The sequence below is a fragment of the Ipomoea nil genome, unplaced genomic scaffold, assembly GCF_001879475.1.
Source record: "Ipomoea nil cultivar Tokyo-kokei standard unplaced genomic scaffold, Asagao_1.1 scaffold0800, whole genome shotgun sequence".
In the NCBI taxonomy this organism is placed as follows: domain Eukaryota; kingdom Viridiplantae; phylum Streptophyta; class Magnoliopsida; order Solanales; family Convolvulaceae; genus Ipomoea; species Ipomoea nil.
In genome coordinates, this window is record NW_017617228.1 from 197,535 (window position 1) to 219,388 (window position 21,854).

The following is a 21,854-nucleotide window of genomic DNA, read 5'->3' on the forward strand; positions in this document are numbered from 1 at the left end:
GATAGATGGAGATATCAGTACGAATGATGTTGTTATCACTTTTACTAGTGGGTTCTCAATGACTAATAAGATCTCTTTTTTGAATAGGTCGGAGGCAAACGACCTACAGAGGTGTCTCGATGCTATATGTGAATCTACCACCTAATTTATTCTTCTCTGTTGTCCAGCTCCCTCGTAAAATTCTCACTAGTGACTGGCGTAAGTATTTTATCACTTAAAATGCTAGCTATAACTTTTGGCGTAGTGGTCATGGATTGAGTCCTAGCAAGAGTAAACTGTGCAGTTAAGGCTTGCAAGTGCTAGGGGTTGGGGGGGGGGGGGGGGGGGGGTGAATTGGTGGGCGGAGGCCTAAAAGGCCAAGTTCAACACTCTACCTTTCGAAATATGACACTGGCTTCTATACAAGTATAAGGAACTAAAGTTATGCCTTCGCTACTAGCTATAGCTTTGACGTAATGGTAAGTGCTTGATCCTAACAGATGGAAACATGTTCGTGGATATTTAGCATAGAAAGAGCAGACTCTGGTCTTAAAATTTCCTATACCTAATACTAATACAATGTAATTAATTGGATACACAGGTCAAGGTAGCTGGAGCAGAGAATGAAGCTGGAGCAGCAAAAATTGCACGTTCAGTTGCATCTTCTTCACTTACCAAGGCATATATATATGCTACATATAAACTTATGCAGTTCTACAACTAGTTCTGACATATCCCCCATTGATTTTCGCTCTCTATTATATGCCTCCTTAGGTAGCCGTTTATGGCAGGAATCCAAATTGGGGAGACATTGCTTGTGTTGCTGGCTATGTGGGAATTCCTTTCAACCTAAATAACTTCGAATATCTCTAGGAGATATTCTGCTTATGGATGGTGGGCAACCTCTTCCATTTGATAGGTAATAGCAATTACTCGACTCCTTGACCTATATCTGGAAACATGTATATTGATTCAGAAATGGCTGGCAGAAACCAACTCATGTTAGGCAAATTGCACACAATCTAGTATATATATAAATTGTTTCATTTTCATTATAATTTTCAAATTTCAGCCCTTGTTTAAGTGGAATCGAGTTGAGCTTCTTAATTTATAAAAATAGAACTTTTATAATTTATGTAAGTACTTTCCTAAAACTAAATTGGAATTTTCCTGACACAAAACTGAATAAAAACTAGGGCTGGGCACTTCGGGTTTCGGTTCGGTTTTTTTTTTTTTTTTTAGTTTCGGTTTCGGTTTTAAAAAAATTGAACCATTCGGTTTAACAATAGAGTTCGATTCGACTTCGGTTCGGTTTGAAAAAGTTTAGTTCGGTTCGGTTTCGGTTGTGGTTCGGTATTCGGTTCGATTTTGGTGGAATTCCACTATTTGAACGTTTGTTTTTTCGTCTGATTGATTGTTCAGTTGGCTCACTTGAAGTGTTTTGTTGATGACAAGATGAAGAATCATCTATCTATATAGTTAATATTTGAAAAAATAAGAATTATTAAATCACCAAATGTTGGGACTTACGACTTAGAGTTGAGGTCTGAGGACTTGAGAAGTTGAAATTATTAATTATTATAATATTTATATATAATACTAGCATTTTGTACGCGCAGTGCGCGAAAATTTATGCCCAACATTAAAAATTTGATAAATGCAAATAATTGTAAGTTATAGTTCAAATTATATTTCAGAATTCCTTGAAGTAGTAAATTTTAATCATCATATTTGAAAACTATAGAGATGAACAAAATTTATATTTTTTTATTAATAATGTAAACAATTTTGATATAATTTATACTTTGTTTTTACAATAAATAAATAAAATATTTATAATACTAATCTAGTACCCGGTCACATATATTGGTGTGCGTGCGTGCCTATATATATATATATATATATATATATATATATATATATATATATATATATACACACACACACACACACACATGATTTACCATTCATTGAAATTTAATTAAAATATAATCAACAATTAAAGTAATTATATAATGATTTTAATAAAATGATAATTAAAGAATATGAAAAAGATATATGTGTATGATAATAATGATAGAGTTATGAAAGTTAGAATTAAATAGTAACGGTGTTATAACTGTGTAAGGGTACTTTTGTCTAACAAGAATGTAGTAGAGACAATTTTGTCCATTATAATTGAAGTGTACAACATTTAATGAAAAATGTATACCTTTATTAACATAGAAATGTAAGTATTGACAAAAATGTGATTTTAGCTTAATGGGTAAAACTCTTGCTTTATAATTAAATGGTTAAGGGTTCAAATCCCACCTTAGACATTTAATACATTACGTATCTATTATTATTATAAACCAGAAAACCGATCGGTTCAAGTTTAAGTTAGCTAAGGGAGTAAAACTCCCGCCACATGTCCTAATTTTATTGGAGGAAGATGAAAAGAAAGTAATAAAAATTATGGCCCACCTTACTTTGAATGAATCAAAAGGTAACGGAGTACAATGTGCAATCTTTATGCTGTGCATCCGTATGCACCATGCATGGTGCATACGGATGCCAAAACGACGTCGTTTTATTAAAAAACGCACATCTCCCCTTTAAAAAAAATTCAGGTTCGATTCCCAGCAACAACATTATATTGTTCATTCATTCTGGAATTTTAGTTCATAAATTATGGAATTATAGTTCATTGATTATGGAGTTATAGTTCATCGATTATGGAATTGTAGTTCATCGATTCTGAAGTTTAGTTTATAGATTATGGAATTTTAGTTCATTCATTCTGAAATTTTTAGTTCATAGATTAGATTATGGAATTATAGTTCATCGATTATGGAATTATAGTTCATCGATTATGAAATTTTAGTTCATATGTTGTTGCTGGGAATCGAACCTGATTTTTTTTTTAAGCGGAGACGCGCGTTTTATTAAAACGACGTCGTTTTTGCATCCGTATGCTCCATGCACCATGCATGGTGCATACGGATGCACAGCATAATTTGCCTACAATGTGGGAGTAGATATAGTATTACTCAAATTATATATAATAAAAATTGTGGCCCACCTTACTTTGAATGAATCAAAAGGTAACGGAGTACAATGTGGGAGTAGATGTAGTATTACTCAAAGAGTTCTACTACATAGACTCCCAAAATTCTACTCCCTCATTTTTTTGAAGTGGCAAATTAGGATTGGTTGTTTTCATCATGTGGGTCCACAGAAAAATGTCTACATCAAGAGCATGTGAGAGGGAGTACAAGTTGGGAGTTTAAAATGGGAGTACACTAAGTATTTTCCTTACTCAAATTATATATAATAAAAATTGTGGCCCACCTTACTTTGAATGAATCAAAAGATAATGGAGTACAATGTGGAGTAGATGTAGTATTACTCAAATTATATATACCCCTTTCCTCCCTCCCTATCCATTCAAAGATTTCTCAGTTTCCATCTTCAGAGTCGTAACTCACTCCAAGATTTCTCTATTTCTGCGTTTCTGTGTTTCATATTTTCATACCCATCACTTAGTTTGAATCCAAAGTTGAAAGCTTTTCCAGATTGAGTTTCTTGTGGGCGATATATATGATGGTTCCACCCAGACGCAGACGCAGACGCTTCTTTGGGCTACACCAAGTCCAGTTTCACGGCATAAACTTCAGCGTGACCGTGACGAAGAGAGCCGCCAAGTTGATCAATGGGTTAGCGAGGTCGTCCACAACAACCGCCACGTCCTCCACAGCCTTATCATTGGCCTCGACATCAAGAAGCACCCGTGTCTTGCAGCAGGGGAAGAAGACAACCCGGCCGCCACGCTCCAGCTTTGCGTGGGGAAAAGCTGTCTGATTTTTCAACTTTTGGACAAGGACTACACTCCCATTCTCTCCTTACCTTCCTGGCTAATCCGGGATTCACCTTCGTCGGCGTTGGGGTCTGAGATGACGCCGAGAAGCTCCTCCAGGACCACGGGTTGGTGGTGGAAACATTGTGGATTTGCGGTGGGTGGCCGCGGGGGTTTACGACTCGGAGCGGTTTATGAGGATGGGGTTGAAGAGAATGGCGTGGGAAGTTCTGGGAAGGGTGATGGAGAAGCCATTAGAAGTGACTCAGCGATTGGGATGCCAAGATTCTTACCTTTCCGCAAATTGAATATGGTTCGATTGATGCATTTATTTCCTTAGAAATTGGTATCAATTTGTTCTTGTAGAGCTATATACCATTTAGTTGTTGATTGAGTAGTAGAGTGGTTTTGTATTAAGGTCTGATTGTCAATAAACACTACCTAAATTTGGTATTGACTCTTTCTTTAAAAGCTTTTTTTGGTTGTTAATTTTTCATCCTCATTATGGCGGGATAGCATGTTTGTTAGGGAAGTTGTAGAGATTCTGATGTTTTTTGTATCCAATGCCACTGCACTTTGCTTTTGATGTGTGCACTCTTAATTGTTTTGAATCTTTTGAAATTAGAAAATGCAAATTATTAAATCCAAAAATTGATAAAGAAATGATGGAGAATTTGGTGAAGAGCAAAGAGCAGAAGTATGTTAACCTTATAGAACAAGTATGGGAGACAAATTAAAGAAGATTAGGAGTGCAGCAGATGTAGTTTAGTTAGATGTTTTTTTTCTTTTTCGAATGTTGTTACTTACTTAATTGTTAGATAACTAACTGCCTAAAATGGCTGTTGGGGAAAAACATTCCAACACAATGTTGTGATTCTATATAGTTTTAAAGCTACTTACATCAGTGGATCCGTGGCACAATGGTCACATCTGACTCCAGATCAGAAGGCGGTTTATTCTTAAAAAAAAAAAAAGTATGGCGGTTTAAAAAGAGAAGATATCGGAGCAGCGCGCTACTGCCTAATGCTATTGCTGGAGAAGAAATCCAAAAAATTAACCGAGCATAGAGTTTAAAAAGAAAATATTTGAGTTGGTAACGTGCATACCGAAGCTCCGAAGCAATGATGGAGATACCGGAGTTGGCAGAAATGACCGGAGCGCGCTACTACCTACTGCTACTGCGGGAGAAGCTAAGAAAGCCAAAAATTAGTTGAGTATGATGTTTAAAAAGAAAATATTAAATTTGGCAACGTACATACCGAAATTCCGAAGCTATATATGATGGGAATTTTGAGGCTATGCATATAACCTTTTTAGAAAGTAAGAAAAGACATGCCGTTTTTACAAGAAAAGATATATCAAATATCTTATCTATATTTTATTGTCAATGATAACTTTATTGTCAAAAAACTATCATAAGTGATGGGGATATGGGACCCGGGGGTCCATTTTATTGGCATAGTATTGACCCAAGTGGGGGTGGTGATGATAGGAGATTGGCTCAAGTCCTATTGGGCTAAGAAGACAAGGGGGCGTGGTGGCCCAAAAAGAAGAGAGAAGACGTTTCCGGGCAAGAAACACCGCCGGCGGCCGGCAACCGACCGGCGGGGTGGCCGGCCGGGTTCCCTGCGGCGAGGCGGGGGCGGTGCGCCACCAGTCGTGCCGGCAGCGCCCACCGGCGCGGCCAGGGAATGGGGCAGGTAGCATGGCACTTAACTAGAGTAAAAGGCATGGACGCTGTCAGCAGGGTTCGAACCCATGCCCTCCAACTCAGCAGGGCAGCCTCCACCACCGGCCATTGGCCGGCGGCGGGTCCCGCCGGCCACCTCAGGCCGAGGCGCGGCCAGCGGGGGCAGTGCGCCCCCCAGATTGTCAACGGCACCCCCCCCCCCTTTCCCGAGGGGGTGCTAGGCGGGTGCGCCGAGCATGGTGGACCAGGGTGGTATGCGTGGGAGTTTTAGAAGTATGGCGAACGTGCCCGCTTGCGTAGCGATAAATGGGGAAGTGGGGATGAATTGCATGTGACACGTAGACGCTAGAGGAGGAGGGGGGCTTGCTATAAATTGGGGCCCTGGATCTCTGGCTAGGGGATAACGAAAACACGATATGCACACTAGTCCAGTGGTCTTGATCCCCATACCCTCAATCCAGTCACCTGGATTCAATTCCAAGTAGTAGCATAGTTAGCAATAGCCCATCATGTGGGCCTTGTTCTTCGTACTTGGGTCGCTGTTCTTGGGCCTGTACCTCGGGCTTCTATACATATCGCGTTGGGCCTAGCGCCCTACCCCCCGTTCTGTACTCTTTGTACCCGGTTTATGGTGGACCCAGTCCTAATAAAACCATCAATAAGAAACAATCTATGCAGCGGCCAAATGTTGCATTCTATTTCCTAACCAGTCCATATTAATTAATTCTGTTGTACAAAATTTAAAGGCCAAATTCGTAAACATTTTTCATAGAATTTCATATTTAACAAAATACAATGTTGACATAAATAACTATACCCTAAAATAGTTAAAAGGATAGCTATTTCAACATTATCATAGTTCAAAATTTTAAAAAGATATATCTAAACCCTATACAGAGGAACTATTTTCCAAGGACCACCACATGGAGACTCTGCATCAATTCCCATGGAAAACAGTGATAGAGGTTTTGATTTTAGCGGTAGTGGTTCTATGGGAGGACAAGCTTGTACATATATGCTGAGGCTAGGAGCAGGAGAGCCTCCGCTGCTAGGAGAAGGAGAGCTTCCACCGACGGAATCTGATGTGGAGGAGTAGTCTTCTCTTCCACTTTCAATGTCATTTCCACGGTTTTCTCCTCCGTAGCTGACCTTAACAACATTTTGCATAGACTCCAAACAAAGGCAGAGATAGAAGTAAGCAAAAATTGCACAAATTAAAAAAAAAAAATAATAAGGATCCAAATACTAATGACTAAGATGGAAGCTATTGACCTTGGGTGAAGCTGCTGACCCACCGGAGTTGGAAGAAATGATCGGAGCTGCGCTACTGCTATTGTTGGAGAAGAAAGCCAAAGAAATGACCTGCTGAGTATGCGGTTTATTCTTCAAAAAAAAAAATAAAACTAAAACCAGAGCACGCTACAGCCTACTGCTACTGCTGTAGAAGAAAGTCAAAAAATTAGCTGAGTATGGGGCTTAAAAAGAAAATATTTGAGTTCGTAGCGTGCATGCCGAAGCTCCGATGCTATGATGAAGATACCGAAACTGGAAGAAATTACCGGAGCGTGTTACTGCCTACTGCTACTGCGAGAAGATGAAAGCCAAAAAATTAGCTGAGTATAGGTTTAAAAAGAAAATATTTGAGTTGATAATGTGCATACCCTAGTTCTGAAGCTATGATGAAAATTTCGAAGGCTATGCTTATAACCTTTTTAGAAAGTAAGAAAAGACATGTCTTTTAACAAGTAAGAAAAGATAGATCAAATATCTTATATATACTTTTTTTTAGTACTATTGACTCTGTTACAACTGAAGTACAAAGAGTCAATATCGCCTTCACTGAAGCACGAACCACAACCTCAATATTGGAGAGCAACTTAGTGCTACTAGACCACAAAGTCCTTGGCTTATCTATACTTTTATACCACTAATAAAAATAAAATATTATTTTAGCAACTTCCTGCTCAAACTACCTCCGAAGATATTATTATATAAAATCTAATACGGAGTAATTATTATGATAATTAAGCTATTGTGTCGTTGAATTTTTGTATAATTATTACAATTAATTTTTTGATAATATAATATATATATATATATATATATATATATATATATATATATATATATATATAACGTATAATAGTATAAGAGTTAACTCCAGCAATGGTCCTCCAACTATATTGTTTTTTCAAAATTAGTCCCCGACTTTTAATTTGAACACTTTACGTCCCTTGACTGTTAAATTTCTTTTCAATTGAGGTCCTTTCGTCATACTACGGTAAAGTGGACTTTAAATGAAAGTGTAAAGTAGTCATTTCATCTGCCTAATGTATAATTCTTTGTATTTCTTCCTTGTATACGCGACTTTGGACATCAAATTCACTTAATTGCTTAATCTCTAATGGAATTTTGTTCTTCGAGTGGATTTAAGGATTAAGCAATTAAGTGAATCTGATGTCCGAAGTCGCGCATACAAGGGATAAATACAAAGAATTATACATTAGGCAGATGAAATGACTACTTTACCCTTTTCTTTAAAATCCAATTTACCGTAATTTGACGAAAGGACCTCAATTTGAAAGAAATTGAAAGTCAGGGACGTAAAGTGACCAAATTAAAAGTCGATGACGAATTTTGGAACATCAATATAGTCGAAGGACCATTGTTGGAATTAACTCAATAGTATAATTGCACAACATTCTTATATTGGGAAAATGACACTTTTTCCCCCTATGTTATATACTTATAGCATTTATTCCCCCTGAATTATTCATGTAAACACATTAGCTCCCTCAATTATTCTAAAAGTGGCGGCTTTCCCCCCTGATATATTAAAGTGATATTTCTACCCTTAAAGTAAATATTTTATTTATTTTTCTTCTCAAACAAATTATTGCGTATACGTAGGGATGACCACTGTTCGGTTCTAACTGAATCAAACAGTATAGCAATCGAATTAAAAATTCAGTTATGATTCAGATCTAGAACCCAATATTTGAAATAAAGTTTATTAAAATTATGAATCGAAAAAACTGGATCCTGAACAGTGAATCAGCGGTTCTGGATCCAGTTCGCGATTTTGAACCGTCTTTATTTTAATTTTTTTATTTTAAAATAGTCTAAACTCAACAAAAAATGTATTTTATTTTTTTCAGTTCGGAACATGAATCGGCCGTTCTGGTTCGCAATTTTAATAAACTCTAAATATCAGGTTTCGATTCTAAATTGTAATTTAAATATTTCGGTTTGGTTGCTATAGTGTTTGTTTGGTTTGAAGGAAATTGTGGTCATAATTTGTTGGAGGAGAAAAATAAATGAAATATTTATTTTAAGGGTAAATATGTCCATTTAACATTTCAGGGAAAAAAATAGCCACTTGAATAATTCAGGGAGAAAAATAACGACTTGAATAATTCAGAGAGAAAAAGTGCTATAAGTATATAACTCGGGGAGAAAATGTGCTATTTTCCTTCTTATATTTAACAAAAAAATCAATGTCTTAACCCAGAATTTAATATGTGTGGATTCTCCTATAAAGTTTTCCCAGACATTATTATAATATTAGGTCAACCTTATAATAATTAAGGTAATCTGTTATGTGGTGCAACTCTTCCAGACATACTTTTAATAATTAAGGTAATGCTTGATTATAAAGATAAGGAGTATGATTAGGAAGGGATTCAGTTACCATATTGATAGCATATGGTTATTATATAAAGAGCCCTCTAGTCCTCTCACTGCTTAACATTCATTCCTCATACACCATTCAGAGAGGGTTGAGAAAGTGAGAGAAACATATACTGTTACTCTGCTACAGCAGTCCCGTGACAACGCAACCTTCATCAATCGGAAGCTATGGCTGGAGGTTAGTACTTATTACTTTAACACGATCCTGTGTATCACGTATTTATGTTCCTACGTGAATTATATGCTTACAGTTGGTATCAAGAGCCTGATTTACCTCTGCCTAGCCTTAAGTATATTGATTGCATATGTTGAATATTTTTTTTGACATGAATAATTATATGCAATTGTTTGCTCACTGAAATTTTTTTCCGCATTAAGTATGTTTTATTTTATGTTTAAATGAATTGGATAAAGGGTATTTTTTATGCATTTTTTTAATGCGTAATATCTATATACTCTTACGTAAGTACTGCCTGGAGTTATACTGGCTATCGTGGAAGATGACGGAAGATTAAAATAAAAGAAAAAAAATGAGCCTGTTTGGTTCGGGCTTGCTTAAGTATTATTCTTCATCATATTTAGACTTCTTCTAATTAAAATATCCAATTGATTTTGTCTAAAGTCAATATTAAATTATTATTCAATTTTTTTTGAACAAATTATTAAGTGTTGAATTTGTTTGAATATCAATTTAATATTGAATTTTCAGTTTTAAATTGTATTAAGTGTTACAATTTATTTATGGAGTATGAATAATTGATATGCAGAATATAATCATGCATTATATGTTTATTGCCATAATTATTTTTTACTGTTATAATTATGTCTTTAGATATGCATGCTCTTTTAAGGATAAATTTAGAGCCATTTAGGTATGATTTAAATGCCTTTTATGCATGATTTAGTGTCTTAGGTGAATTTAGTGCCTTATAAGGATAGATCGCGCATATCAATATTATCCTTCATTTATTACTCCATTCGTGCTTTCTTAAAGTTCTTAAAGCACATAAAGTACATAAAAATTCATAGTTACCCTATTTAAAGCCTTATAATAGGTGTATCCAATCTTATAGATCTTCCAAACGATTTTACTTCAAATATGAAAATGCATGACTTAGGGAAGTTTCTTGGGGAGGAATACTAGTTCTATGGCCCTGGCTTAAAAGCCTTGTTGCTACTATTCCCCTTGCGACGCTACTCTGTCTAAGGAGTTGGTATTTAACCGAGTCTCATCTCGACCAACTTTCCTGGGAGTATACCTAATGATTGTTTATCATGTGTTGGTTTAATCTGTAGCCACAACATCTTTAATTGCATAAATTGTCTTCAATTTAAATCACATTAAGAATAGGCAATAATACCTTTGTAATTCATTTTGCGTAATATTACAAAATTTAGCCCACAGACAATTTTGTTATATTTGTAGGATGAATTAGGGTTAAATACTAAATTATGATCATAATTTTCCCACATGGATTATGAATCGGCATATAGTTTGGTATTTTTATCATTAAGGGTGGAAAAAACAAACAAAAATCGTACCCATTATGTTTCCACTATTCAGCCTTGATAGATTTATTATGCGTAAAAATTTAGCCCACAGGCAATTTTTATGGCATTCGAATTTATCTTTTGCATAAATTTACATTGGTAATAATATGCACTTCAGTCTTTCTCTATCTTTGAGCCTCAAAAATTCTAACCAAGCGTTCGGTATTCCTTTCAGAACCTCAATCCCAACTTAAAACACAATAATGACTGATGTTCCTATGCTAAGTGATGATAATCACCAAAAGTGGAAAGATGCTATTCTCCTACACTTAGGGTTGTTAGAGATGGATTTCGCTATTCACAATAAAGAGCCTCCTCCTATCACTAACGATAGCTCTGAGGCTGACAAGAAATTTCACGCACAATGGACTAGATCCAATCGGTTGTGTGTGTATTTCATTAAGACACGAATCCCAAGAAGCATTCGTGGGTCAATTAACCATTGTGATAAAGTCGAAACCTTGTTTCAAAGCTATTGATGACCAATTTGCTACATCCAATAAAGCTTTGGCAAGTACTCTAATCATGAAGTTTGTTGGTCTTCGTCTTTCCACTATAAAGGGCACACGCAAACGCATCATGCAAGTAAGGGATATTGCGGCTCAACTAAAGAAGTTGGAAATAATTTTGCCAGATACCTTTGTTGTGCATTTTGCACTTAACACCCTCCCTCAACATTATAGCCCTTTTAAGATTTCCTATAACACACATAAGGACAAATGGTCTATCAATGACTTGATAACCATGTGTGCACAAGAGGAAGAGAGGCTTATTGAAGAGGTTGGGGAGAGTGCTATGTTGGTCACAATAAAGCCTAAAGAAAAATCTGGGAAAACCAAGGGATTCACTGCAGCAGCAAAGGGGAAATTGACCTCAAAAGCTGATATTAAGAAGGTACAAAAGTGTTTCTTCTGCAAGAAGAAAGGACACCTGAAGAAAGATTGTACCAAATTCAAGAAGTGGATGTCTGATAAGGGTAATATTTCCCCCTTCTTTATATATTATTAATCTAATATGTCAGATGTTAATACTAATTCTTGATGGATTGATTTTGGTTCACCAATCCACATTACAAATTCTTTGTAGAATATGCAAAATCTGAGGCAGCCGAAAGGGAACTGAGTGAAGCATCTTCTCTGGAAACAAGATTGCATCACCAGTTGAAGCTGTTGGAATTTGCGAATTAGTTTTTTGAATAATGTTTTGTTTTGACATTAGATGAGACCTTTTATGTTCCTAGTTTTCGAGGAATTTAATTTCAGTTTCAAGACTTGTACCTTTTGGATTTACATTCGAATTTAATTGCAAGTATTTCAAATTATTCAATAATTCTACTTGTGTTTGTGATGGTACATTTTCTGATGGTCTTTATCGTCTTAACTTAAAGAATGATTTAAATCATAATTCTTTACATGTTCAAAACGGCACCAAACGGTGTAGTATTAACGAAAATTCATTCACAGATATTTTGTAACACCCCGTGTTACGGCCTCTAACCCAAACTAATTATTTAATTACTTACCCTTAAAAGAGAATCGAATCCCCTTAATTAATTAAGAAGGGTCCACCATGGACCATGGACCCTTATCCCTAAACCAAACCCTTAGTCCTATAAGGAATAAAATAAGTAAATCCCTACCATTCAGACCCCAGTTATGACTCTTAGATATATAAATATATAAGGGCATAGGAGGCACCTAGAATTCACACCACACAAGAATTCCCAAGAATTCCCCTATCTCCAAATGTAGGAGAAATCAAGAAGAGAAGATATTAGAGAAAGAACCTTAGTAGCTAAGGATTCTAATTAAGGCTAAGAGGTAACCCATGTCTCAACAAAACCTATTTTCCTTGCTATAAACTTCTTCTTTGGATCCTTTGATATGCAATTCCATGCTTGTGTCTTGATAAGACTTTTATGATGATTATGAGATAATCATGATGATTATGAGATAATCTTGATGATTGATGAGATAATCTTGATAATTATGTGATCTTGATAATCTTGATGTTTATGAGGTGATCTTGATATTTATGTGTTGATCTTGATAATCTTGATGTTCTTGATTTTAATCTGACTAGAGCCCTAGGGTTAAATCGTGGATTTCGTATTGTGATATTCTTGGTATGTTTAGGCGGGATTTTGCATGTTCGGGTATTGAGTCTTGATTATGTTTAGAAGTCGTGTTAGGATGTATTTAATGTGATTCTTGATTTTAATCCATTACTTGATTACGTGGTGTCGTCGTTTATGTTTAAATGTGTCTGGACATGATTTCGGGTTCCACGAAAGATCCCGGGACCGAATTATTACACAAGAGTCAGTGGGGGATAGGTGGGGGCAGGGGTACCCACCACCTACCTGCTGCCCCAATAGGCCGCCCAGCAGCGAGCAGTCGGCGGGCAAGCGACTGCCCGCCAGACACCTGCTGCCTTGTGTTGCGCCGCCGGCGGGTGGTCCTCCACCCGCCGACCACCCGCTGGAAATTCCAAAGTGGAATATGGTGGTTTTCCTCGTTTGATGTTTCCCCGTGTTCCGTGGTCTCCCATTGGACCTCGTTTGTCATGCCGGAGTCTAGTTTGATGTTTCGGGTACCATTCGTAGGATAAAAGAGTCTTGCGTATTGCATGCTAGTCGAATTGGTATCCCGTTGGCCTAGGTGAAAGATGTATGAACCCCTTAGGCATATCTCTAGTAATGTGGTTGACCACGCATAAGTTTTATATATATGTTTTCCCCCTCCCTATGTGTTAATGTGGGTTGCATGTGCTTGGCTATGTGTTATGTGTGCATGATACCCCAATTGGTTGCGATCAATTGGCTATACAGGCAGTTGGATGGGTTGAGAACCATCGGCTGTTAACCAGGCCAGTTGCGATCGGTTAGGTATATAAATATATAAATATATATATATATATATATATATATATATATATATATATATATATATATATATATATATATATATATATATAGGGCTGCGGTCCATAATCTGGTTGCGATCAGATATACACATACTATTCGGGCTGCGGTCCACCGTTTGGTTGCGATCAAACGTTACTATATGAGCTGCGGTTCATCGATTGGTTGCGATCAATCCCCTTGTGCTGCGGTACAAGGCAGGGTGCTTCGGGGCCGTGTCAGAGCTATATGCGCTGACCCTCATGTATGGGCATGCGATTGGTCCTGCGGCACCACCAAAGTGTGTTTACGTGTTGAGATATTGATTGAATACTGATATAGTTAACGTGAAATTATCTGGTGACCTTAGGGTATATGCTAGTATCTTGATATGCGTGATTATATCTACTGAATGTGCCTACCCTTACTTGTTGAGTTTAATCTCGGTTTTAAAGTAGAGTTTCATAAGTATATATCTCTTCCGATTTCAAAATGGCTTTCTGTATATATATATATATATATATATATATATATATATATATATATATATATATATATATATATATATATATATATATGTATATATATGTATATATATATAATTAGGTTCTGGTGCGGTTAGGTTGCTCAGGTGCGGTTGTGCGGTTTAATCTGGGCCATTCATCTCGCTTAAATTAACGTCCAGGATTACCAAAATTTTAAAAAAAACGCGGTGAAAATTTTTTAATTTTTGTATTTAGGTCAACATTAATGTGAGCGGTTCTGTGATTAATGTGCGTGAGCTTTGTATATAATATGCGTGAGTCTTGTGCATAAGGTGCGTGAGTTTGTGCTTAATGTGCGTGGGGTTGTGCTTAATGTGAGTAGTTAGTAAAACTTAAAGTGTGGGCTTTTGTGTTTAAGGTGCGTGAGATTTGTTCTTAATGTGAGTGGAGTTTGTGCTTAATTTGCGAAGGATTTGTGCTTAATGTGTGTGAGGGTAGTGATTAATATCAGTAATTGTTGAAACTTAAAGTCTGTGAGTTAATACTTAAAGTGTGTGGGTTTTGTGCTTAATGTGCGTGAGATTGTGCTTAATGTGTGTTGGATGAAGAAGCATGCATCACGTCTAAATGACCAAAAGCGTCTACCAAAACCAAAAGCGTCTACCAAAATCAAAAGCGTCTACCAAAACCAAAAGCGTCTACCAAAAACACGTCTTCTTGTCCAACAAAGTGCGTGGGTTTTGTACTTAATGTGCGTGAGTTTGTGCTTAAGATTTAACACTTAAGGTGCGTGGCCTTTCTTCCAAACACTGCGTTTTTTTTTTAATTTCCATTGATTTGAGCCGTTGATTTAGATTTGATCAATGGCTCAGATCTAACCGCACAACCGCACGGAAAGCTATATCCGCACATGAACCCATATATATATATATATATATATATATATATATATATATATATATATATATATATATATATATATATCTACCTATATTGTATTTTAACGCGTTAGAGTGGGTTACCAGCATTATTCGCTGAACAGATATATTTGGCTTTCAGGCACAGATGAGTAGCTCCGCAGCGCGCTAGAGGACCCGAGACTTAATTAGTTTAGTTCCTTACCGGCCTGCGTGCCATGATGATGTACCTGGCATTAACTTGAGGATTTCTGATGTTTAGATAGTTAGCCTGTGCATCTGAGTTCTCCAGCTCAGATGTGGCATAGCACCCCAAACATTTATGTTTAGTTATGCTCTGTTTCGGGATTTAATGATAGTATTGCCTTTATTTCATAAGTATTCAAAGTTTTAAATTTTAGGGCTGTTACATATTTCATCACCATCATTAATGATTTCTCAAGATTACCTATGTGTATTTTTCTTCATAATAAGCATGAAACATTGGATGCCTTTAAATTATTTAAGGCTGAACTTTAAATCCAATGTAATAAGAAAATACAAATAGTTAGATCTGATATGGGTGGTGAATACTATGGTAGATACACTGAAAATGGACAAACACCAGGTCCCTTTGTAAAGTTTCTTCAAGAGCATGGGATTGTTTCCCAATACACCATGCCTGGGTCTTCGAACTAAAACGGTGTTGCTGGATGAAGGAACTGCACCCTTTGAATATGGTGTGGAGTATGCAAAGTAAATCTTGCCTTCCAAAATCGTTGTGGGTGAAACACTTAAGACGATAACGTATATATTAAACCGTGTTCCAACCAAGGTTGTCCTTAAGATACCATTTGAGTTATTCAAAGGTTGGAAACCGAGTTTGCAACATATGGGTATTTAGTGATGTCCGTCTGAGGGGAGGATATGTCACCCGCCCAAAAAGAAGCTTGACCCAAGGACTATTAGTGCTTTCTTTATTGGATATGCACACTCTTCTAAGGGTTATAGGTTTTATTGTCCATCTCATACTACTAGGATAGTGGAATCAAGGAATGCCAAATTTCTTGAAGATGACTTCACTAGTGGGAGAGATTGATTAAAGGACTTAGTTCCTTCATTCGATCATAATGGCTCTCAACCTTCTACGTTATCTAATGGGGTTGTAATTACACGCAATGTTCCTTCGGTCCCACTTGCGATTATACAACCTACTGTTAAGATTCCACAAACTGTTGAGACTCAACCTTTGGAAGAATCACTTCAGGACTTATAACAATTTCCTGAACTAGATTCTAAACCTATGGTTGAACCAATTCAGGGTTTACAAAATTCTGAACCGATACAGATTGAACCAATCCAAGGATTGCCCTCAGTTCTTGAAGAGGTAGTTGCCCCACAACCTTTGCAAGGTGATGGAGGTTCAACATTAAGACGGTCTACTCGGTTGAAAAGATCAACAGTTCCTACTTATTACATTTCGTATCTACAAGAATCTGGCATTGAAGTCGAAAAAAGATCCTAAGACATTTTCTCAAGCCACTAAATGTGCCCAATCTGACTTATGGTATAAAGCCATGAAATAAATTCCATGAAGAACAATGGGGTTCGGGAACTTGTTGAATTGCCTTATGGCCTGTAAATTGGTTTTTAAAACCAAAAGAGATTCACTAGGCAATAGTGATATATACAGGGCCCGACTTGCTGTGAAGGGATTTACTCAAAAGGAAGGAATCGATTACAAGGAAACGTTCTCACTTGTATTAACGAAAGATCACTTCGAGTCATTTTGACATTGGTTGCACATTTTAATCTTTAGTTACAACAAATGGATGTGAAAAGTGTGTTTCTTAATAGTGATCTAGAAGAGAAAGTTTATAGGTTTCTCTTCTAGGGGTGGTGAGAATTTAGTTTGTAAGCTTAAGAATCCATATACAGTCTAAAACAAGCTTCCCATCAATGGTATATCAAGTTCAATGGGATTATTTCTTCATTTGGTTTTGTTGAAAATCCTCTTGACCATTGTATATACCGGAAGGTGAGTGGGAGTAAAATATGCTTTCTTGTTTTATATGTGGATTACATCTTGCTTGCCACCAATGACAATGAGATGTTTCTTATGTGAAACAATTTCTCTTGAAGAGAGTTTTGAGGTATCTAAAAGGAACTAAGAGTCACATGCTTGGGTTTAGGCAGACGGACATCCTAGATATTGTCGGTTATTCTGATACGGACTTCGCTAGCTATGTTGATTCTCGAAGATCAACTTTAGGGTACATCTTTATTATAGCCGGTGGGGCTATCTCATGGAGAAGTGTTAAACAGTCTTTAATAACTACTTCTACCATGTAAGCCGAGTTCGTTTCCTGTTACGAGGCCACTTCACAAGGTGTGTGGCTCAAGAATTTCATCTTTGGGCTTAGAGTTATGGACTCTATATCTAAGCCACTGAAAGTCTATTGTGACAACTCAGTTACAGTCTTCTTGGCTAAGAAAAAAGTGGGAGTCGAATTAAGCACCTCGACATCAAGTTCTTAGCCATTACTACTGAGTTGATGTTAGCAGATCCCTTGACTAAATGCATGCCTTTAGTTAAATTCAAGGATCTTGTTAAGAAAATGAGACTTTCGCCCACTTTGTAATTTGTATATATACATTCAGTATTCAGTTTTGATGAAATTCTCCTGCATTTTGACATTCATCTCATTAAGTGTGTACACCTTTATTTTATTGAGATAATGTACTTCAGTTGGAATTGAAATAAACATAGGGTTTGTTTCATTAAGTTTTTGTTTCCTAAATTAAGTGCTCAATGGCGGTTTACATTTGATCATAATGGATGCTACTCGATTTAAGGAGGACATATCACTATGGTCGGTGTTTTTTCTGTTTTTAGGTTATGGAGTTTGCACCAAGTGGGAGAATGTAAAGTTTTCCTAGATTACATTATTATAATATTAGGTCAACCTTATAATAATTAAGGTAATCTGTTATGTGGTGCAACTCTTCCATACATACTTCTAATAATTAAGGTAATGCTTGATTATAACGATAAGGAGTATGATTAGGAAGGGATTCAGTTACCATATTGATGGCATATGGTTATTATATAAAGAGCCCTCTAGTCCTCTCATTGCTTAACATTCATTCCTCATACACCATCCAGAGAGGGTTGAGAAAGTGAGAGAAACATATACTGTTACTCTGCCGCAGCAGTCCCGTGACAACGCAACCTTCATCAATCGAAAGCTATGGCTGGAGGTTAGTACTTAGTACTTTAACATGATCCAGTGTATCACGTATTTATGTTCCTACGCGAATTATATGCTTACATCTCCTTCATTCCAAATTCCCTTATTATCACTAGCTTTCCAACTGCCAGCATCACTGCCTCATCCATTCTTCCAACTGCCAAACTTACTATCTGATCCCCAGAGTCATTTCTAATTATTCCATCAACCAAAATTCCTATCACCACCGCTCCCACCCTTACCTTCCACTGCCACTAGATGTTTGGGCAGTGGTAAGTGAATTTAATTTATTTAAAAATATGGAAAAATAGCAGTCTTCAATTTGTTTTGACATATATGCACATAAAAAACACTTTGATCACAGTTTTCAACACTTCAAAATTCTTTGTACCTACACAATCAAGCAGCCCAGGGCCTCCCTACTATTTTTTCACCATCACCATCTTGGCTTCATGATCACTAATAATCTCAGAGTATTACAGATCTCAATTTCCACCACCACCCGATGGAGATCACCAGTAGCAAGTTTAGGGATGTCCTATAATACCTTTCTCTTAATTTATTCTTCTACATTGGGACAATGTAGTTCTTAAAGTGTGGCAGGAAGGGTTAAATTGATTTTACCTTATGTTTTTCTTATCTTTACTTTTGTTTTACTATTTAGCTTTGACAAATTTTTAACTGGAATCACCATTTGATTTCTATTCTAATTCTGATTCTCATATTGGAACTAGAAAGTTGATTGCAAAACAACTTAGCAACTAAGCTAGTAGAAGCATCAAAAGCAAAACATATATGGCTACGAATATAGTTAGCTTAGCTTGCTCGTGGAAACTTTCGTCCAACCTGAAGGCTAGCGCTTTCTTCATCATCAGATCAGATACCTTTGTCCACCACATTCAAAGCTTTCTTCAGTGCCTTCACAGTTTGAATTGTGAACATTCAGTATGTAAATTGTGAACGGAGATATTATATAAATTGTGTATTTTTATTCAAGGTGGACCCGAGTCCATGGCATATATAATTGTCGTTATTTTATTCAAAAGTCAACATTAAATAGTTTTTCAAGATAATATTTAATCTTTTTTTTTCAATTATTTACTATGCATTTGAATTCATTATCTGAAACTTTTGATGACAACAACTCGGACTTGACTTTACCAATTGGTTTCAAAATCCAATACTTATTTTTTATAAGAAAATATGGTTTAAATATAATAAGTTACTAAATTATATAATAAAATGTAATTGAGCTACCAAATTAAAAGCAAATTGAGAAACATATACCTTAGCTTTTGAATTGGTTACAGAAGTAAAATTCATCACAAGATACCAAGGATTGAGTCTAACCAGCGACAGTGTGAAAGCAAACTCTCAAAGTGAAGGGCACCTTGTGTGTTGGAGGATAAAAATGTAATATCCTCCCTCTTCCTTTTTATTTCTATTATTCTTTCCCTTATATAAACCAAACCAGTGTATATGCGTGAATCTGATCTCTCTTCATTAATAATATCATCTTTCTTCTTCATCTTCTCTGCACCTCTCGTTTCTCTCTGCTTCTTTCGTTCTCCATTGATGTAGCCACTATTCCAACATGGTATCAAAGCGGCGAGGCAGCCACGCCGCCGCTGTCACCGTCGCCGGAAAATCGAGTCAAAGCACGGCTTATCCGGTGATGTCGATTGTTAAATCCCTAATTCCGCAGAGGAAGCCAATCAATCTGATTACTACGCAGAGTAGTCGATCAATTCTGCAAAGGAATCCAGAAGATAAGGGAACCTCCACAGTCGTTCCGCAGTGGAATGAAGGAGCACGTCCGTCAATCAATCCGCAGAGAATTCCGAGTTTGGAGCAGGAGACGTTCGTAGCCGATCCGCAGCGGAAGGACAGACTTCTCAGTCAGACACAGATGGAAGAATTTACAGATTCAGCCACAACGGTTGTACTTCTTCATCTGAAGTACGTTCAGAGAGCCATGGCTTTGAAGTACGTGGACTCAATTGAGCGAGAGTTTCTGGATCAAACACCGTCATCTACGCTCCGCAGAGTGCCGGAGAAGCGGATCCCGTTGATTGGGGATTGGCTTGTTGAGATCCAAGTTGTTAGTCAAAATTTAGGCCAGTTAGCCATCAGACAAGTCTCCGCAGCGAGGCAAAGAGAAGAGGAACTTAGAATCAAGCAACGGCAAGCCGAGGAGCAGAGTCGAATCGCATTGATTTCTGATTTTGAGAATATGAAGTTCCTATTGATTTCTGATTTCCAGGTATCATCATTGACGCCCTTTCTCGAATCGCATTAAACGTTTTTTGCACAAATTGCTGGATTTTTTATTGTTGAGGATCGTGTTTTGAGGATTGGTGGTGGTTTGATATCTAAAGTGGTGGTGGAGAATTTATGGGGCATTGCTCTCAGTAGGATGTGTTCTATTTTAGAAGATCAATTTTCTAGGATGCAAACTGTTAACCATTTCCTGTTGATAAAGGACTATATATCTGAGGATCTAACTGCTGAGGGTTTGTACAACATGATGAAGGATAATGGTTTGGATGACACATCACTGAGGGATGTTTGCTATGCCTTTATCATTGTGAATTTGTCTACTGAAAATTTGATTCCAATTACTGTTGATGATGAGTATAAGGCTAGAGATGGTGGTGCCCCCACGCAGGACTGCTTGAACTATTTCTTCTGCTTTCGTTGTCTTCTACGAGAAGTTAGGCCGTTTTCAGTACTGGTGATGCAATGTGGTGCTTGTTGATATGTGACATGAATGTGTCCCAAGCTTGTGCAATGGACAGTGATCCTTTGAGTAATTCGGTTTTGAATGGGGTGCTAAATCACAATCCCTCAGCTTTTGTGCAACCTCAGTTGAAAACAGAGAGTAACAATGCTGAATCCAACACAGTTATTCCTTGTAAACCAATCCCTTCAGTTTATTGTCCATCTGAAACACCAAATGTAGATTCAGACGGGCATAGGTCTCAGTTGGGAGCACCCACAGCTGTAAGCGTGCAACATGCAAAGCCCCAACCTTCCTTTGTTCTCAATGGACTTATCACAGAGAAAGAGTCTTCAAATTCTTTGTTTGACACTGCTGATAAGTCCTTCAGTGCAGCGGCAACATCCCATCCTTCTGCTGCAGATGAAAAGTTAGTGGGCAGTAGAAAAGTTTCAGGAACCACTAGGAGGGAATTTGAATTTGAGAAAGCACTGCGGTTGTGGGAGGTTTTGTGGACACATCATTTGACTGAGCATCTGCACTTTTATATATGTGTTGCAATCCTGAAAAGATATCGGAGCAAAATAATCGGAGAGAAGATGGATTTTGACACTCTACTGAAGTTTATGAATGAGCTGCACTGGAGGCTTACCGAAAATTCTATCAAGCTGGAGTTCTTGCACAAGTTGTTGCTGGATCTCTGAAGGTTTTCTGCAAAGGTGATGTTGATCCACCAATGGTCTGAGAAAATGGTCTGAAAAGAATGGGTGTATGAGGTCCACCATCCTTGGTGGACTCATTGAGAAGCCTGGATAGTCAAGAAAAGAAAAGAATTACATCAAAAACCCTACTA

At 37.1% G+C, this 21,854-nt stretch overlaps 1 long non-coding RNA gene across 1 annotated transcript; it reads right to left on the reverse strand.

Moving 5' to 3' along the window:
• Window positions 1–131: 131 nt before the first annotated feature.
• LOC109177158 lies at window positions 132–15,738 on the reverse strand. The gene is made up of 3 exons (XR_002053530.1): window positions 15,728–15,738; window positions 11,232–11,238; window positions 132–226 (listed from the first exon to the last, which is right to left on the reverse strand). It is a non-coding gene; the product is annotated as an uncharacterized LOC109177158 (long non-coding RNA).
• Between the last annotated feature and the right edge of the window lie 6,116 nt (window positions 15,739–21,854).